Consider the following 8,755-nt stretch of genomic DNA (forward strand, 5'->3'; position numbering starts at 1 on the left):
TTCTCCTCATTAAAACTCAGTTTCCTCTCTTATAAAAGAAGAATAATGTTCTCTACCCACACTATAATATTAAATGTCCAATATACTCCCCCAAAAAGGAGCAAAAGTCAAAAAAATGAGAAGAAAAGAGCCTTAGATGCAGAAAGAGCAGAGAAAATGTAAAGGGTGGAAATAAAAGAGCCTGTTTCAGACATTTTTAAAAAATAAGCAAGGGTTTTACATATACATAAGAATTGTACTCAGCATTTAAAAAAAGCCTCACATATATCTAACCCAATGACATCTTTCAAGCATATCAAAATAGGTCAGGATATTCTACCACTGTCTATCTGTAAATAAGTGGTAAAAAAAATGTGTGGTTGAGACATTGATTGGGCATAAGAACTCAAGGTAGGGTGTTCACAGGATTGCATGTCACTTTTTTTTTTTAACTTTTATTGAATTTATCAGGGTGACGTGTCTCTTTTTCATAATAAGTTTCCAGTTGATTTTGTACAGTGATCCAGGCAACTTATACGTATTCGTTTTTGAGATTTAGATTCTATAGTAGACCTCAGAGATGGCATAAGTAAATCAGCCATTCAAAATTAAAGCAACGTGAAGCTGAAGTGCTACTTTGTTAACTGTTAAAATATTTATGAGGCAGGAATTTCAGAACAAATCTGAGTAATACATTAGATGCATGTTTGTGGAACGTATTTTAATTTGTTGTTTTTTTCTGAGATAAATTGAAGAAATAAACCACTTCTGAGGCAAGTTATGAATAATTCAGCTTTATATATTTGAGTGTAAAATATGTATAATTTAGAAAATAAAGCTAGATCTTATGTTATTGATGGTAGAGAGGATATAGTGAGGCTATTACAAGGATACAAATGAATAAGTACCCAGATTTCATTTAACCTCAGGCATCATGAAAACCAGAGCATGTTTCGTGAAGAATCCAGGGCAGTCTAGAGCTCTCGGGTACACAGGTGTGTATTCTCATGCCAATGTCCACCCCTGGGATGGTTTAATTACCTCCATATCTCTGCTTCTTTTCAACCTGGTTCTAAACATCATTCAGTGGCATTCCCTTTTTCCCCATCTTGACTCCTTCTGCTCGACCCATAACTTTGTCTTTTCCATGATTTTGACTTGCCAGTAGCCCACGGGTCTCATGACCTTTTTTCATCTTCACCCTCCACATCAGCAGCTCTGTTTCACAATTTATACCCAGGAGAGGTGATACGATTGATCCTTCTAATCTTGCCACATCATCCATGGCACAGATTTTAAGTTGGCCTTTTGGTCAGATGTCCACTGTTTTTTCAATCAGCTCTTAACAGCAACGTCACATAGTCTTCCCCACTGGGAACTTGAATGAGGAACTCCCACTTACAACATGTGTCCTGTTACATAACAAGACCTCTCTCAATGACTAGGGACATCTGAGCCAGCCCTTGAGTATCGCTAAGCTCTTCATGCAGACTTCACTAGATTTTTGTGATCATTAGAAGAGATAATTTATGTGAAAGTGTTTTGACATCTCTAAAGTAACATATACGATATAAATATGCATACATTCAATTTATAAATCATTTAGTTCTTTGTATGAAATGATTGACTCTGAATAACTTGTGGACAGTTGTCAAAATTAAGCAACTTGCTAAAGATTCTCTCAAACATGTCAATCATTTATGTTAGAACTCCGTAATTTACATCTATTGAGAAGGAAGTTTCTGTGGTTCTCTTCAGTGTATATTGAACTACATTTAGCATCTAACTTGGTACTTAGAAGGTGTATACTGCATAACCTCTCTGCACAAATGGATTTTAGAAAAGCTTGTCTCGAAAATATTTTCCATAGCTTTAATGATCATTTATCACTTGCCAGCTTTCAGGAAGGCATGAAATAAGACCTTATCCTTGAGGTCTGACTATTTTGAAGGACTAAAAAATTAAGTTCAGAATGCTTTATTAAAAAAAAAACAAAAAACACTTGACTTGTTGCCGAAATACTAAAGGTACAAATACAAAATTTCGCGAAGGTTAGCTATGATCTATAAAAAAGAAACTGTTGTTTGTTATGAGAGTTTAGTCAAGAATATGGTCCCACCCAAGATCATCTTCACTTCTGACATCAGTTGCAACATTGGGATATGACCAAAGTCACCCTCATGTTTGGTCATTTTCTAGACAGAATCACAGAACTCACTGAGCACTTATAGTTATGCTTATGGCTTATTACAGGGAAAGGATGCAAATTAAAATGATCCAAAGGAAGAAATACGAGTGCATGAGGCAGAGTCCAGGAAAGGTTCCAGCTGCAGAGCTTTGTTGTACTCTCTGTGAGTTGTGAACACAGCACTGTCCCAGTATCAATGTGTGACAACATGCCTGGAGTACTGCCAATCAGGAAAGCTCACCTGAGCCTTTGGTGTCCAGAGATTTTTACTGGTGGTTGGTCATGTAAGGTCTGTGCACTTGATCATTAGTTTTCCAAGTGCACTGATACTTTTAGTCCCCAGTTCTTTCCAAAAGCAGAACTAATACCATATGACCCAAAACTCTCATCATAAATTACATCATTAGACCGTCAGTGGCCAAAGCCTGGAGGCAAACAGAGGTACTCGTATCAGGCAAGAAAATGTAAGGACTTAGAGGTGGCCTCCAAATTACAGAGGACAAAAGCCAGACTTCTTGGGTAAGATTAATTCTCCACTACACATGAACTGTGATAGGTAGGAGTTAATTCAGTGAGAATTCTAGTAAGATGATCCTCAGAGAGATTAGGGACCAATAATGACTAGGGCAGAATCACATACAACTGATACAATGCAGACAGAGGTACAAATATAAATCAGAATAATCCAAGAAGGGCAACCAAGGCAAGTCCTTGTGTTTGCAGTTTATCTTCCAATTTATGTGTTTAGACAGTTTTATTTGGGTATAATTTGCATACCATAAAATTCACCCATTTTAATCACACATTCAATAATCTTTACAAAACTTTCAGAACTGTAAAACCATCAATAAAATCCAATTTTAGACTATTTCTATCGCCCAGATAGATCATTTGTGCCAACTTGTAATCAACTTGTATTCTCACTCCCAACTCCAGAAAACCCCTTATCTGACTTCTGTCTCTATAAATTTAACTTTATTGAATATTGCTTATAAGTGCACTCATACAATACACACTCTTTAACTTCTTAGCATAATGTTTGAAATTAACTCATACTGTAGCATGAATAAATGGTTTATTCCTTTTTATTGCTGTTGTATTTCATTGTATGAACCCTGGCTGGTTTGGCTCAGTGGATTGAGTGTCGGCCTGCGAGCTAAGTGTCGCTGGTTCGATCTTCCAGTCAGGGCACATCAGAGAAGGAAAACTCTGACTCCAAAAAACCTCCGCTGCCTTGCGGCATACCTCTTCAGGGGAAAGGCTAAGGGAGTAAACCCCGACAGAAAATCCGGAGCCGGAGTCCCTAAGGCGGTTTGACGTTGTAGTCAACACCGGCAACTCCTGCGGCGCACCTGAAGCCAAGCTGTATTGACTCCGTCTTTCCCTTGGACCCTTCAGCTGCGAAGAGAGGGGGGGTCTGCTGCATGGGCAACAGCAGACCCTCCATATCACCCTGCCCAGGCTCTGTAGCTTCAGCTTCACTGGAGAGGACACTCCAGCGTCATCGCAAGATGTCGATTCAACACAGGAGGAGACAGATACCGTGTCACTCCTGAGTCGGACTGCACAACCATTCTCGGCGGTGCAGATAGACTCTTAAGAAGCTACACCATCGTCTCTCGAGACGGACGGCTGCTGACGACGATTTCATTGTATGGATATACCACATTTTGTTTATCCATTCACCAGCTGATGGTCTTTTGGGTTGTTTTCACTTCTTGCAATTATGAAAAATGCTGTTATATAAACAAGTATTTATGTGATTATGTTTACACTTTTCGTGGGTCAATATCTAGGAGTGGGATAATCAGGTTTTATGATAAGTTTATGTTTTAACTGTTTTCCAAAGTGGTTGTAACATTTTGCCGTCCCACCAACAAAGTATGAGGGTTCCAGTTTCTATACATCCTCGCCAACTTTTGCTAACGTCTGCCTCTTTTATCATGGTCTTACAGTGGATAAGAGGTGACTTAATGTTTATTTCTCTAGACTAGCTACAACCATGATGGTAAAAGACTATTATTATTGAGTTGTATATCCAGAAAATAACAAGTTCAATAAGAAGTACTTTGCCCCTGTCTTTCCCTAGAGGAGAGATCTTGCTATGCTTATCCTTCTCGCTTGAAACTTTCATACCCTTGACCTGTTAACTTCCCAATGCATGATTATTGCCCTTCAGATGACTGTCACACCTACTTATTTGGTGGTAAGTACAATGCTCTTTCTCAGTGAAATTGCCCATATTGACCAAGAGAAACTGTAACAAAGGTGGAGTGAAATATAGAAAGGAATTACAACAGAGTGGATGTGAGAAACATATACTGCATATAGATAAATGACTGAATGACTATATGGTATAATGCAGAACAACATTGTAAATATTAACTTGAACGGCTAGTCGATCCAAGGATTAAACTTAAATAGCAATATTGCAGACACGATCTTATTTGCCACTTAAAAAAAAATCAACAATGCACAATAAATTAAAAAGTGGGAAATGAGAAAAACATGGGAAGAAGAAAAGAGAAAACAAAAGGGGAAGGCAGACAAGAGTTAAAGAGGATTATAGTGTGTGGTTTATAAATGTCATAAGCATGTCCTTAAATATTTAACTTCATACGACTCATGATGTAAAGCCCACCCAGGCTGACTACCTTGGTAGTGAGGGGAGGGGCATTGCAGAATGGCCTTTCCGGGAACATGGGGACCTGAACTCAGAAACTCCTGGGCATGGATGGCATTCGTGCTTGAGCGCAACAAAGAAGCCTTTACGACGCTGTGTAATTAAGAGCAAGAACCAGGAGCGCTAACTACTTGTAAACATCACCTTAATTCAGTGGTTTTCAACTGCATGCTATTTATTTCCAGGGGTTTATTTGGCAATATCTGGAGGCAACAGGCCAGGCGTGCTGGTAAACATCCTTCAAGTCACAGGAGAGGTCCCATAATGGGGTATTTTTTGGTCCAAGGTCAGTAGTTCTGAGGTTCAGAAAACCTGCCTTCAATGGCAGCATGAAGGTGAGTTGTATAAACGTGACCAGAATACGGCACAAAGTCTTAACCTTTTATTGAAATTGTTGGCAGTTTCACCAGCAATTGCGCGCGTTTTGGATCCCTGGGCAAAGGAAAAATACTTGGTGGGGAAATGGAGGTTTACACTTGTGAGTACACAGAACAGTTTATTCCTGTATTCTTGTATATTAATTAGTGTTATTTTCCATACAAACAACTGCAAACCTACTTTTGTGCCACTCTGTATATTATTTGATTCACATGCCTCTTTTCTGCATGGTCACATTACCTTTAGTAACATTTTGTAGCCCTGGTGAGTTAAATTATGCACCTAATCCTAAAAATGAATGGGGAAATGTGAGTGTGTATGTGTGGGTGGTCTCTCCTGCCAATCTGTAGCACATCTAAAACACTAAATTTATCTTAAAAAATTAAAATCCATAGGCAGTATGAGAGATAGTTTTGGATAAAATGTTTCCAAATCCATCCTTCTTGCCTGTTTGGCAAAATTGTTTTCATAAGACTTCCTTGAGTTTTACATTCTTTGTCTCCTGTTGAAATTCTTTTAAACAACAACAACAAAAAACCATAATGATGTGCCTTGAAAGGCAGGTGTCAGGAAGGAAAAGTAAAAATTAAAGATGCTAAAAAAGTAAGCTAGAAAAAAATCTCTATAAAAATCTCTAAATAGACTATAAAAGCTGACTGTACTTGTGATGATTCTATTGCACTGTATTGCAATGATCATGATCATTGTAAACTTCCCCAAATCATGTTTTTTGCTTATTCCATTTTGCATGTCAGAGAAAAGGCTTCCCTTCCTTCCATTATGTAAGTTAATTATTATGCCTTTTAGACTCACTGTCCATCAAGCTTCATGTGGTAATAAAATGTGTTAGACATATTCTGTCACAGTAACTTCATTTTTAATAATTTCCAATTTCCTCACTGGAAACACCTGGGAAATCATGTAGAACATACCCCAGATGTGTCCCTTCCTTGACAGACAAAGAAAAGGAAGCTGAGCATAGGTCCTCCATTCTTCTCAACCAATACCTGAGGACTTCCCGGGGGCATCGTCCCCCCAGTGCCTCCAGAGCAGGGTGTATACAGCAGGACTCCATCTGAAGCTGCTGCACGGTGAGTGCTTAGGACGTCAGGACAAGGTGCAAAGAGCATCAGATAACCTGAATAGACACTTCTGAGGACTAAAAAGTTTTTACCCAACAAAGAACACCATCAACAAAATGAAAAGACAACCCATTGAAGGAGAGAACATATTTGCCAATGTTACATCTGGTAAGGGGTTGATATCCAAAAATTAAGAGCTTACAAAATTCAACACCAAAAAATAAACAATACAATTAAAAATGGGTAAAAGGCCTGGAGAGAGACTTCTCCAAAGAGGACATACAGATGGCCAATAGACATATGAAAAATGCTCAATGTCACTAATCATCATAGAAATGCAAATTAAACCCACAATGAAATTAACCTCACTCCTGTCAGAATGGCCACCATCAGTAAGTCAATAAACCACAAGTATTGGTGAGGGTGTGGGGAAACGGAAACCCTCACGCACTGTTGATGGGAATGAAGATTGGTGCAGCCCCTATGGAAAGCAGTATGAAGTTACTTCAAAAATTAAAAATAGAACTGACTTATGACCTAGTGATTCTATTTATGGCAATATATCCAAAGAAACCCAAAACACTAATTTGAAAGAATGTATGCACTTGATGTTCAACGCAGCATTATCTACAAAAGTCAATATTTGGAATCACCCCAAGTGCCTATCAGTAGATGAGTGAATAAAAAAGTTGTCGTGCATTCACACAGTGAAATATTACTCAGCCATAAAAAAAAGAATAAAATCTTACCCTTTGCAACAGCATGGACGGACCTGGAGAACATTATGCTAATGAAATACGCCAGTCAGACAGAGACAAGTACCATATGATTTCTCTCATATGTGAAATCTAAAGAACAAGATAAACTAACAAAATAAACTCATAGATAAAGATCAGACTGACAGCTGTCAGAAAGCTTGTGGGGTTGGGTGAAAAAAGTGAATGGATTTAAAAAAAAGAACACAAAAAACAACAACAAAACATACAAACACAGATCGTATGGTAACTACCGAAGGGGAAGGAAGAGTTGGGGGGCAGGTAGAAGAGGGTATAGGGGTAATAAATGGTGATGGGAGGAGACTTGACTTGGGGTGGTGAACACACAATACAATACACAGATTGTGTACTATAGAATTGTACAGCCGAAACCTATATAACTTTATTAACCAACATCACTCCAATAAATACAATAAAAAACAAAATAAAGAAGAAGAATAAAGAACATCTGCTAAATAAATGAGCCAAAGGTATGAATGCTATGAAAAAATGGGGAGAGAAGGTAAAGGCATGCACTATTTTTTTTCCACTTGTTTGCAGAGAATCAGTTATACCTTGTGTTTATAAAGAAAAAGTAAATGTTACATTACTTTTTGTAGAGTTATATGGCTCTCCATCAAGAAAAAAACAGCTTTAATGTTGTTCTCCAGGCCATGAGATATAAATGTGGGAGGAGTGGGCGGTAGTAAAATTGAACTTTCCTTATCTTGCTTAAGATACAGGGAGATACATGTTTATGATACAGGGAGATACATAGATGTTCATTATTGACATCTGTAACTTCCTTCAAAGAAAAGTGGGTGAATGAGACTCAGTGGTTTTACATGATCACTTCCTCCAGCACTGCTATGCTGAATCCTGCTGTCTCATTTCTTGACTGCATCGAGGGACAATTCTGTAAGTTTCTAGTCACTTTCAGTTACTATGTTCCAGTCTAATTTAAAGCACCAAATCCAAACTCAATTTAAATCTTAGCTCTTTTTTCCTCCTCTCTGTCCATTTCTGAGAACAGTTTGGAGTTATAACCTTACTTGCTTCGAGTAATGGGATTTTTATGTCCCAACTCATGGAGCAGCAGGAACTGCACAGTCCTGTACTGTACCCCTCCCAAGGTCATCAGGAAGTGAGAGAGAGTGTTTGGGGACTTGATTACCCCATCTTCTTCCCACAGTCCCCCACAGTCCCATCTCAAACTGCTGTCACAGGCTAGTCCAAGGAGTCTTCCACATTAAAAGCCACAATACTATATATGGGCACAGTCTCTGTGCTTATGTATGTCCCTAAACTTGCACACACCCCGGGGTGGCCTTGTAGATTTTGTAAATGAACACACATCCAGCCTTGGACTGCGATGTAAGTGTTCCTTTATTGTCAGCACTATGTATATCTATTAGTGACCTCCCTGGGAGTGCCCCTTACTTCCTTGGAAAGGGGACGCTCTCTCACGGCGCACACTACTTCTCAATGTCCTGATGATGGCTGACATAGACCCCCCCCCTCGGTCCTCTCTTTATATAATCTAAGGGTAGAGGCATTGAGTATATAGTTAGACCATCCCTGTAGCCTCTTGCTAAGCTGGGAGAAGATGGCTTGCCTTCAAGATTCTCTCTTTGGAATCCAGAACAGAATTTCTCAAACTTGAAAACGTATATGTCACTTGGGGGGGGGG

Source organism: Furipterus horrens, unplaced genomic scaffold, assembly GCF_987537825.1.
Source record: "Furipterus horrens unplaced genomic scaffold, mFurHor1.1.pri manual_scaffold_6, whole genome shotgun sequence".
NCBI classification, from domain to species: Eukaryota; Metazoa; Chordata; class Mammalia; order Chiroptera; family Furipteridae; genus Furipterus; species Furipterus horrens.